The 12,766-nt window shown below is 43.8% G+C and overlaps 1 protein-coding gene across 3 annotated transcripts in view; it reads right to left on the bottom strand.

Annotated features, from left to right (window-relative positions):
* LOC137371553 (glypican-6-like) overlaps window positions 1-12,766 on the bottom strand; it is a 1,268,051-nt gene that overhangs the window by 233,999 nt on the left and 1,021,286 nt on the right. The window lies entirely within an intron of this gene.

The raw sequence follows: 12,766 nt of genomic DNA, 5'->3' as shown, positions 1-12,766 counted from the left end.
TCTCAGACTGCTCCCCTCATGGCTGGGGATACCAGTGCTCAAAGGGGCTTGCAGGGTTTCACAGCATTCCAGAAAACTGTCCTCCCAACAGCAAGAGTACTGGGATACTGGCAGTGGCACTGTGGAGCAAAAACCTACTGTCTTCAATTAGGATGGCAGCATTCATCTTCTCACCACTGCCACGCCACCAGTACTCTTGCTGTTGCCTGTCAGGCAGTCAGCCAAGACTGCAGCTGCCCATGCCTAGACGGTGCAGTCCGAAGCCGGCATTCGAGGCCCAGAGCTGCTTGTGGTTGTCCTGCAAGGCCATCTGCATCTCTCCAACTGAAAGTTAGCAGTATTCCACCGCCCTGCCGCAGCCGCTAAGATAGGCAAAGGTACACAGAAGACAAGCACTGGGTAATGCACAAGAGTGATTAGTTCATGTTTGATTGCAATATGGCATGGCTTGATCTATAAATCTGGGTTAGGAATATTTATTTTGTGTTGGCCAAGTGGACACTGTGATGGCCATTAACAAAGGGAAGTAAGGTGCAGAACAGTAGGTGAATAGGAAATTGAGTCACGATACTGGTATCACAGTTGGAGTAGTTCATGGACAGCCCGGCCAGAAAGGGGCTGTGTTGCTTGCCTCCTCCATTCCTCTGCCTCCTCCTCCTGCTCCTCAGCTTGTTGCCATATACCTGGTAGCAAGGGCTGTGCACTCAGGATGGCGAGTTTGCGCAGCATGTTTCAGTGCTGTATCTCTAAATCTAAAATCTAAATCATACAGCAGACCACGATAAATGTTCATATGTGCTCTGCTGAGTACTGCAGGACTCCACCAGAGTGGTTCAGGCAATGGAAGCGTTGTTTTAGCACCCCAATTGTCTGTTCTGTCATATCTTGTGGGAGCATGACTTTAGTTTAGGCATGTTGCCCACCTGTGCATGGGTTATGCACCAGAGTCAGGAGCCATGTTGTCAAAGGATAGCTCTTGCCACCCTTTCTTTTCTCCTGGTGGCTCAAATGCAGATAGCACAGTGGACTGCTGCAGAACGAAGACATCATGACTGCTGCCAGGACACTGGGCACTGACCTGCAAGATACGCTGTGTACAGTTTCACACCAGATTCATGTTGAGGGAGTGTAATTCTTTTCGGTCGCAGTACATCTCAGAGTTGACATGCATTGCCCGTAAAGTGAAATGTATTTAGCCAACGTCACCCTGCACCATAGGGCAGCCTGCAAGCCTCATGAAACAATGTTCTTGCTCCGCCTGCTTCCCTGTGGCAAGAGAGAATTAAATGTATTCAACTCTCCGAAATAGAACACCTCTGTTACCTTCCTTATGCAACAGTGGATTGCAAACTGCAAGATGTTGCGAATATCACTTGGTCTGGCCTGGAGTGAACCTGACAGTTCATGGGTACAGTCACCTTCACAGCCACTGGCAATGCCGTCCTTGCCCTACTCTGAGGCTGCAGTCATAGCTACAGCAGGTGGAAGACATCCTTACTAAAGCACAGACATCTGATACACTATTCCTTGCTGAGGTTCAGGTTGGAGAATTGTTCCCTGAACACTCTGGAGAGATATGATCTCCTGTTAAAAGCCCTTCTCCCCCTCCTCATCCTTCCAAGAGCTTGTCCTGCTCTGTGTTACCACTCTCATTCTACGTCATGCTGTAGGCCACTACAGCTCACCACCACTTTCTCAAGGGCAATTAGGGATGGGCAATAAATGCTGACCTAGCCAGTGACGCCCACATCCCATGAATGAATAAAAAAAGGCCAAAAGGAATGCATGTTACTGCACTTGTGTCTAGGAGTAAGAGGTTTGTGCAGAATTCCTGAAGTCTGGACAATGTCCTTCCGCATGTGCTACACCACTCCCTGTAGACTTTAACCACTTTAACTCTGAAAATCACCAAACACATTGCAGCAAAAGCTAATAGAAATCAATCAGCAACTTGCCTGTAAGTAGTTGATGACCGCTTTAAACAGTGCGAGTGAGGCATCCTTCCTGCTGCTGAATGGTGCTTAGCTTTGCGAGGTTAAGAGAGGGTGTTAGCTGAGGTGCTGAGTTCCAAAACAGGACAGTTGGCATCATGATTGACATCACGATCTGCCTACTCTTCATAGATCAGGCAGACATTCCCTACACGTACGCTAACACCCTCTCCAAAATGGCACCCAACATGGCTCCCATCAGAAGAATGTGCGCCACTGTCAACACCATTTTGGAGTTTAAACGGCACTTATAGAACCAAAAAGCTGGATGCTAAGCAGCCAAATTTTGCAGCCAACAATTTCTGTAATTACACGCTTCTCCAAGTCTAAGTAGGCCATATGTGCTCACGAGAAGCCAGCCACCTGAATCATTAACTCAGTTTCTGCTCTCCACAGATGCTGCCTGACTTGCTGAGTATTTTCAGCATTTTCCGTTTTTATCTAAGTAGGACCTATGCTGCTTAAAAGAAATTACTTTTGTTCTGCCTTCTGAGTAAGATTCTTTGGGAACTTGTGTCTTAAATTTGTATCAAACTTCCAAGTCAGAAATAACAGAGCCAGAGAGAGAGAGAAAATGACTCAGGTTACACTTCTCCAACACAATATTTTTACCTAAATCCCCAGCAGAGAAAGCACTGAAGCTTCCATATGAAATTTCCATTTTCCATTTGCATTACCACCTTTGAGTTACATTGCCAATTTTAAGACTAGCTCTGTGCTGTAGGCACACACCCATTAGGAACTGCTTTGAGATTATCCAACTTGCTTTCCCATTCGACTCATTTCATCCCATTTAACAAAGTACAAAAGTGAAAGGGCAACTTGAGGATATGTCGCACTATCCACTCCTTTTAAACACTCTTTTAGAAAATGCAGGAGGCTACAAAAGTGTCAAGTAGAAATCATACCAGCATAAAAGGAAGTGATGCTTTCAGTGAAGCTGAAAGTAAGATTCATGGCACAGCATGATGATCCCTCATTTGATAAAGCTGCTGAACAATAAGGAGCTGCACTTTTGTTTAATTTTAACCAGAAGTGGATGGCTTTTAATTTCAAAAAAGGATTCAAGAACACGGCTCAGGTTTTCCAGCCAGTTTCTGAGAGTCCTTGTTTGGGGTGGTGTGACTGCTGGCCTCAATGCTCAACTATACAAAGTTGAGTACAAGGCACAGCTTAAAAAAAGGCTGCTGTTAGAACAGCTAAAAGACTACTGGAAAAGAGGATTGTAGCTATTTGTGCAAGTAATAGGAAAAGCTTTTTTAGGTATGTGAAGAGTCAGAGAACTGTCAAAGACTGTATTGGGTCATTGAAAGATGTTCAAGGACAGGTTACAAAGGACTCACTGGGTATGATTGAAATAATAATTGAGTACTTTGCATCAGTCTTCAATCTGTAAGATGATGCTCAACGATTAGAATTGAATGATTTTAAAAAATACGAGTAGTATTAAATTAGGTGAACATATTGTTTTAGAAAGAATTAAAATCCTGAAAATAAATAGTGTAGCTTTGTCAGATGATATGTACCCAAGGGTGCTTAGGGAGATGGGGCATGTGACTCTTAAGCTCCTAAACTGTATTTTTAATAGCCCACTGCACTCTGAGATGGTTCCAATAGACTGGAAGGAGGCTAATATAGACTCCATCTTTGAAAAAGTTGACAAGACGGACCAGGGTAACTAGTTAGGTTGATGTCAGTAGTAGGAAAGTTGTTTGAGGGAATTATTAGGGAGGCAACGTATAGACAGAGAGGGATATATAAGGGACACCTGCATGCCTTCATAAAAAGATCATGTATCACAAATATAATTATGTTTTTTGGAGGAAGTTGTTAGAAGTTTTGAAAGAATTACAAAGTTGATGTATGTAGGAAGCCCAGTAGACATTGCCTACTTAGACTTCGAAGCAGCTTTTGTTAAGCTACCACACATGAAGCTTCTCTACAAGATTGAAGCCTCTGGTATTAGTGGTAAGATATTGAGCTGCATTGAGAACTGGCTGGCAGGATGTAGGCAAAAAGTAGTTATCGATGAATATGGATCTCTTTGGAGTTCGCTCACCAATGGTATCCTGTATGGACATTGATTAGATTAGAGATACAGCACTGAAACAGGCCCTTCGGCCCACCGAGTCTGTGCCGAACATCAACCACCCATTTATACTAATCCTGCACTAATCCCATATTCCTACCAAACATCCCCACCTGTCCCTATATTTCCCTACCACCTACCTATACTAGTGACAATTTATAATGGCCAATTTACCTATCAACCTGCAAGTCTTTTGGCCTGTGGGAGGAAACCGGAGCACCCGGAGAAAACCCACGCAGACACAGGGAGAACTTGCAAACTCCACACAGGCAGTACCCGGAATCGAACCTGGGTCCCTGGAGCTGTGAGGCTGCGGTGCTAACCACTGCGCCACTGTGCCGCCCTATGCTCTTTACTATTTTCATTAATGATCTGTATTTGGGTGTTGCAGGTACAATTTGCAAGTTTTCAAATGATAATAAGATCTGTGTGAGTATTAGAAAGAAAGACATGTATTTATACAGTACCTTTCATGACCACAGGACATCCAAAGCACTTTATAGCCAATGAAATTTTTGAAGTGTAGTCACGGGTGTAATATAGGAAATGTGGCAAGCTCCCACTAACAGCAATGTGATAATGATGAGAGAATTTTTTTTTTTTGTGATGTTGATTGAGGGATAAATACGGGCCAGGGCACTGAGGATAATTTCCCTTATCTTCAAAACATAGCTGTGGGATCATTTACCTGAGCGGGTAGACAGAGTCTTAGTTTAATGTCAGCTGAAAAAAGGCACCCCGGACAGTGCAGCACTCCCACAGTACTGCAGCGAAGTGAAAGCTTTAATTTCTGCACTTAAGTCTCTGGAGTGGGGCTCAAATCCACAACCTTCTGATTCAGAGGCAAGAGTGCTGAGATTTGACCCACAGCTGACACTCTAGAAGTATAGATAGGAGTACAGAAGATGCTCCTCTGCTTTAGGTGGATCTTAGTGTGTTAGAAAATTGGGCTCATGATTGGCAAATAATGGGCTGGATCTTGTGGTGGGGCTCCTGGCACTGGGCTGAAAAGGCAGGACTAATGCTACCTCGGCCTTTTCACGCCCCCACCCCCGGCGTGATCCTCTGCTGTTCCAGAGGCGAGGTTTCGGGCGCCAGGTTCCCAGCCCCTTTAAAGATGGGTTTCCGCCTCCAAGAGTTGCTGGCCAATCAGAGGGCCAGCACTATCGGCGGTGTCACCGGGAGGGTGGGCACTGCCGGTACTGCACAGGACTTGGACCCAGGCCCAGCGCTGGAACCCCGGACCTGAGGTAAGTGAGGCGGGGTCACTGGGGCCAGTCTGGACTGGCCATGAAATCCGGGGCTGGGGAGGGGGGGTCCATGGAAGTGAAGGTTTTGCCGACAGGGGTCATCTGTGGGCCACAGATTGTCCACGGAGGCGGGACACCCCCAAGCCCGTAGGGAGGGCACCTCATTTTACAAGGCATCCTCCCAGCGTGGCGGAGGCACCACCCTGCCACTGGTTAGATCCCAGCGGCAGCGGCAAGAGGCCCTTATGTGGCTGTTGTTAGGCCACTTAAGGGCCTCAATTGGCATCTGGGGGGGTTGGGGGGAGGAAGGCCATCGTCGGCCTAGTCCACCTCCAGAAAGATCGCTTGGCGACGGGGCAGCAATGGGCCTTCAGCTCTCGCCACCCGTCGTGATTCTATGGGTTCCCTTGCCTCAGGGGAGTCCATAAAATCCAGCCCAATGTTTAACTTGGATAAGTGCAGTGTTTTACATATGGGCAGGACAAATGCTCAACATTCATACACCCTTCATGGAAACATTTTAAAGAGTGTGCAGAAAGAGAGAGATCTGGGCATTCTAGTGCTTATATTTCTAAAGATACATCAGCAATGCCGTGAAGCATTAGCTGGTGCTTATGGGCTGTTGGGATACATTCATAGGACGATTGCGTATAAGACGAGGCAGACTATTTTGACTTTGTATAAGACCTGGGTCAGGCCTCACTTGGAATACTTTGTCTAGTTCTGGTTTCCTCATATGGTGCTGATATTGAGGCTTTGGAAAGGGTGCAGAAGAGGATCACTAGACTTATTCCCAGTATAAAGCATCTTAGTTACCAAGATAGGCTAAAAGAGTTGGGCTTTATACTTATAGAAGCATAGATTTAGGGATGATAGAGGTTTATATGATAATGAAAGGAATAAATTGTGTTCCAGTTGTCATTTTGTTCTAATTAAATAGGCTGGGGAGGACCAGGGGTCACAATTTTAACTTGTGTAAGGGCAGATCTAGGTTACATGGCACAAGGTGGTTCTTTTCCTGAGAATAGTGGATCTCCGTCTTGTGCAGTGGACACTGACGAACTTCAAGAGAGTTGGACCTGTTTCCGGTTGGTGTGGACATCCCGGGCTGAATTTTACAAGCTCGCCGTTGTTCTCGGCGGCGAGCTTTGCAGGAGGCCTGGCACATGTGCGACTTGTGCGCCCTTCAGCCCTCGCGATATTTCGCGCGGGGCTCATTTAAATGGAGGGGGCGGAACAGCGCCCCCGATGACGTAGAGGCAATGGCGTCTAGCACCACCACCCAGGTGCGGTGCCATTTTTAAAGGGCTACAAGCCCTGATCGGCAATTTTAATTTTTAAAGGTACACAGAGGGCAAATTAAAAGTCAAAACTTTAGTAACCAATCGAAGCCCCTTTCCCAACCCCCAATGACCATTTAATGTATTTAATACACATTAAAAAAAAAATTTCCCATCACCAACTTTGCCTCCCGAACTTTGTTACCTTTGCCCTGCAGCCCCTTCCCACCATCCCCTCAGACAAAACAAAGTGTTTTCCCCGCTTCCCCCCCACCCCATTCCCGCTCTGATAATTTTGCTCCTCCTCCCTCCCCTCCAGTGTCACTCCTTCGAACTCGAAGGTGCATGAGTTCTGGCTGGTGGCCGGAATATCGGCATGGGATGGCTGCCGGGACAAGGTAAGTTAATTGGTAAGTTAATTTGCCCGTGTTTAACTTAATTTTAATATTAAAATGAAGGCACCGCCGGGGGGGCCGCACCGAGGCCTCGCCGCTGCCAGCAAAATACAGCGAGGCCTCCTCGGCTTTAGGGGTCATGGCAGGCCTCCCCCGGAAGAATTCCCCGTCACAACTTTGGTAGCTTCCTACCAGGATTGGCGCACCCAGATCCAGCAGCATAAGCTGGATTTTACAGTCTCCTCTGGCAGGAGAGATCGAGACGCACTCCCAGTGCTGGAGGTGTTCACATATTATTTAAATTTAGGTTTTTTTTTATTCATTCACGGGATGTGGGCATCACTGGCCAGGCCAGCATTTATTGCCCATTCCTAATTGCCCTTGAGAAGGTGATGGTGAGCTGCCTTCTTGAACCGCTGCAGTCCATGTGGGGTAGGTACACCCACAGTGCTGTTAGGAAGGAAGTTCCAGGATTTTGACCCAGCGACAGTGAAGGAACGGCGATATAGTTCCAAGTCAGGATGGTGTGTGACTTGGAGGGGATCTTGCAGGTGGGGGTGTTCCCATGTATTTGCTGCCCTTGTCCTTCGAGGTGGTAGAGGTCGCGGGTTTGGAAGGTGCTGTCTAAGGAGCCTTGGTGCATTGCTGCAGTGCATCTTGTAGATGGTACACACTGCTGCCACTGTGCGTCAGTGGTGGAGGGAGTGAATGTTTGTAGATGGGGTGCCAATCAAGGTAACCTCCCCATTGGCCCATGGATCGACAACTGCCAAATTTTCAGGTTCATAGTTTGGCAAAACTTTTTCCTATTTGAGGAGAAAGAAAAGCAAAGGATCATGCATTATTTTTGTCACAATGACAGACTTGTTTTATGATTTTAGATTTTAAATACAGCTTATGTTCACTCTCACTAATTTCACTTGTCGTTGCCATAAAGATTTTTTACTGCCTATGATGAACTAAAAAGACACTTGAACCATCGATTCATGTACCAAAGGGCAGCCTTCACACTGAAACAGAAAGGAAGTGATATGCTACAAAGACATATCTTTTGTGATTCTGTTTGTGGGGAAAGCACTTTACAGATCATTTTAATTTTTCCTGCTTGTTTGTGGCGTTTTTTTCTTCTTCCCTTTCCTGTTTCCCACATTGAGCTCCTTTTTTAAAAACTGTTAACCTGTAATATCCCCTAGTTCTGAGAAAGGGCCTCAGGCCTGAAAAGTCGACTGATTCCTATTTATTCGCAGAGACTTTCTGACCTCCTGAGTATTTCCCACTTTTTCTGTTTTTGTGCAAATACATAGATCCTTTTCAGCCCTGTACTTTATCTCTACATTTGTTATAAGTACACGATGGACACTTCAAAAAAGGCTGACAAAATCTCCACTGCTGGGCATACCATAAGAACCAAAAACAGTGGTTGTCAAACCAAAATCCTTTGAAGTGTTACTGAATACATATCACCTGAGTCACAAAGCAGCTTGAGGCAATTTTGTGCTGCCTGCTGAGCTGGACTGTATTGTGCAAGTCTGAAGATTGGTTTACCTCAGTGTATTTATGGGATTCAACTGTTTCTTACTGTTTAAGAGACAAAGCTGAACTTGTTAGTTTCCCTGTGCTGGGTTTAAAAAAGTATAAAGAAAAGCCACCTTGGCTGCACAGCAGTTCTCGAGACAGACCAAGGTACTCAGAGCAATGAAGACACTTTAAATAAAAGCAGCTGAAAACAGTTAACTGCAATAACTGCAAACGTAAATAAACCCCTTTTCAATGTCTGTAGAAACCATATTGTTGAAAGAAATTCTTGCCTTGTGTTCATTTTTGAGCAATGTTATTCTTCTTGAGTGCTTTGATTGGTTGGTGGGAAAAAAGTGACCGTCAAATCTCATCTACTATTGGCTCATTCGAACATTCAGTCAGTAGAAATAAACATTGTGATGCTGTGGATATCTTCACAGTGTAGCTTCAAATTGGCCATTTTTCGATTTTGTGCATACAGCTTTTCCAAGTTTCACTGAAGAGTATCCACATGTTTGTGGCAGGCTTCTTGAAAGTGCCATCCTTGTTCAACATGGAGGTGACCGGGAAAGATTTAATTGTATCATTAGGCCTTTGTAAATATTTTTTTTTAGCACGGACAGATTTAATTTTATTTATCATTCTATTTTAACATTGTTCCCACATTTTCATGGGTCTGAAGCACCCAGTAAAACTGCAACAGAAAGATTTTCCCTCACTGAAATAGAAAAGATTGCTGATACATTTCATTCCTGCTGGTAACAAAATCTTGCAAGCCAACAATTTTCCTAAGTTTGCTCCATTGGCAGTTCCATGAGAGATCATGCAGTTTGAGATATATCTCAAAGTATAAACCACATTATATCTGGTAAACCAAAAGCTGCATCAATACCGGGCACCTTATCAATATCTGGAACAAATTAGATCAATACCTCAGAGGTTTAAAAAAGTCACTTCTTGCACTCTTCGACTCAACTTTTAATTAGAGTGATTGGTGCTATCCATCATAATGTACAGCAAAACAATAGCTCCACAATAGGTTCTGATTTTAAAGAGCTAGATATACAGTGAAATCATGAAATTCTCATTTAATATAACAAGATTTCACTATAACAGGAGTGTCTGACTGAGTGGCCATTTGAAGAAATGGAGAAAGCCTGAAGTTCAATTATAATAAAAGATCAACTCCAAACTGGGAGGGTTCTGCAAGAACTGATGATGCAGTGTATTACTGTAGTAATCTTTTAAATTACAAACTGAAAAGATACAGCTTTGTGCTTCTGATTCTCTACACGGTCTTAGCTAAGATTCGAAATACATTGCAAGGGAAACCATGGGGAGAAAATGCTGACAGGGAACAGCAAGATATTCTACTTAAAAGTAAAAATCATTACAAGTTACATTGTCAAAAATCATACAAATCACTATTAAGGCAAGTGAGTTTAAAAAAATGTAGCAAAAACTGCGATCTTTATTGCTATCTCTTGATGGTGAAGAAAGAGCCAGCTGTACCACCATGGCTCAGCAGTGGTATGCCATTGTTTGTTGTATTTCAGAGCCATGCCATGCCAACATTACATAAGATAATGCAGTTGTCCGACTAATGTAATTATGTGTAGTAATTTGCAAATGTTCTTGTTTATACAGTAATTACTAAAAATAATCTACTTTATTAACCAGAAAAAAGATATTCAGCACTGCAAGAGGCCATATTTCTGAATTCAGAGTACTTAACTGCAAAATTCTACGAACCTATTAAGTATCATTAGCCCTCTTTGGGCTTCATATACTATTTCAGATTCCCATAATTTCACTAGGTGTATGAAATAATAATCGTTGAACGGGTCACAGTCACACACTGCACCATCTCATTCATGCCTTTTTTACCTCTTGACTTCACTATTCCAATGCTCTCCTGGCCGACCTGGTCCCTCTCTAAATCCAAAAATCTGCTGCCCTTGTCCTAACTGGTACCAAATCCAGTTCACCCGTTATCCCTGTGCTCAAGGACCTACACTGGCTCCTGGTCCAGCAATGCCTCGATTTTAAAATTCTCATCCTTGTTGTCAAATCCCTTCATGCCTCACTGCTCCCTATCTCTGTAACTTATTCAAGCCCTACAACCATCCAAGTTCTCTACACTACCCCAATTTTCATCTCACTACCATTTGCGGCTATGCTTTCAGTTGCTAAAGACCTAAATTAGAACCATAAAACCATAGAACCATAGAAATGTTATGGCACAGAAAGAGGCCATTCAACCTATTGTGTCTGTGTTGGATGAAAAAACTAGCTGCCCAATCTAATCCCACCTTCCAGCACCTGGTCCACCATGAGCCTTGCTGTTTACAGCACTTCAGGTGCAGGTCCACGTACCTTTTAAATGGGTTGAGGGTTTCTGCCTCCACCACCATTCCTGGCAGTGAATTCTAGACACCCACCACCCTCCACTGGGTGAAAAAGGTTTTCCTCATATCCCGTCTAATCCTTCTACCAATCACCATAAATCTGTGCCCCCTGGTAATTGACCTCTCTGCAAGGGGAAACAGGTCCTTCCTGTCTACTCTATCTAGGCCCCTCATAATTTTGTACACGTCAATTAAGTCAAGCCCCAACCTCCTCTGTTCTAAGAAAAACATCCCCAGCCTATCCAATCTTTCCTCATAGCTGCAATCTTCATGCACTGGCAACATTCTTGTAAATCTCCTCTGTACTCTCTTCAGAGCAATTATGTTCTTCCTGTAATGTGGTGACCAGAACTGTACACAATACTCCAACTGTGGCCTAACCATCATTTTATACAGATCCAGCATTACATCCCTGCTTTTGTATTGTATACCTTGGCCAATAAAAGAATGCATTTCATATGCCTTTTTCACCACTTTATCTACCTGTCCTGCCACTTTCAGGGACTTGTGGAATGTATTCCAAGTTCTCTCACTTCCTCTACCCCTCTCAATATCCTCCCGTTTATTGTGTATTCCTTTGCTTTGTTTGCCCTCCCCAAATGCATTACCTCACACTTCTCTAGTTTGAATTCCATCTGCCATTTTTTCGCCCACTCAATCAAACCATTGATATCATTCTGGAGTCTACAGCTATCCTCTTCACTTTCAAGTGCAAGGCCAATTTTTGTGTCATCTGCAAATTTCCCAATCATGCCTCCCACATTTAAGCCCAAATCATTAATATATACCACAAACAGCAAGGGACCCAACACCGAGCCTTGTGAAATGCCAGTGGAAACCGCCTTTCATTTGCAAAAACATCCGTCAACCATTACCCTTTATTTCCTCTCACTGAGCCAATTTTGGATCCAATTCACCATAATCCCAAGGGCTTTTACTTTTCCGACCCAGTCTGCCATGTAGGAGATACGTTAGTAAAGCATTGTCAAATGCCTTACTAAAATCCATGTAGATAGCATCCACTACATTACCCTCATCAATCCTCCTTTATCAGGACACAATGATGAAGGATCACAGACCTGAAACATTAACTCAGTCTTTCTCTACACAGATGCTACCAGACCTGCGCAGTATTTCTGAGAACTTTTACTCCTGTCCTATCCTGCTGTTTTCCATAATAATGCTAAATCTAACTATTATGGTCAGTATCTCCAAAATGGCTACTTCATCCACTTGCCCAGCTTCACTTCCTGGGATTAAATCTAGAATTGCGCCCCCTCTCGTTGAGCTTGTTACGTGCTGGCTAAAAAAAAATCTCTTGAATGCAGTTCAAGAATTTTGTGCCCTCTATGCCCTTTACACTATTTGTATCCCAAAGATTCTGGATTTCCTCCACGAACTTCTATTTCTCTCTCTCCTCCTTTAAGATGCACCTTAAAACCCACCTCTTTAATCAAGCTATTGATCATGTGTCCTAATATTTCCTTTGTAACTTGTTGTCAAATGCCTTGGGGTATTTTACTATCTTAAAGGTGCTATATAAATGCATATTGTTGTTGATATGTAATCTGAGAGCAGGTACTTATGACTGTATCAATATGGGTCTAACACATACCAAAATGATATTGATATGGATGAGATTAATGTAAGGTGGCTTCAGAACCTCCTCATTGATTTTTCTGATTGACTCATATCCCTATGACTACCAATCCAAGACAACCAGTACGCCACCATTATCAGCAAATATACTCCTACATTACAAATCAATATCGTGACCAAAGAAGGCTTCTACCATTACTTGCACAAGCTTCTACTGAAGGTTGACTCCAAGGATA

Source organism: Heterodontus francisci, chromosome 6 (genome assembly GCF_036365525.1).
Source record: "Heterodontus francisci isolate sHetFra1 chromosome 6, sHetFra1.hap1, whole genome shotgun sequence".
Classification (NCBI taxonomy): domain Eukaryota; kingdom Metazoa; phylum Chordata; class Chondrichthyes; order Heterodontiformes; family Heterodontidae; genus Heterodontus; species Heterodontus francisci.
This window is presented reverse-complemented; position numbering and strand designations above follow the sequence as displayed.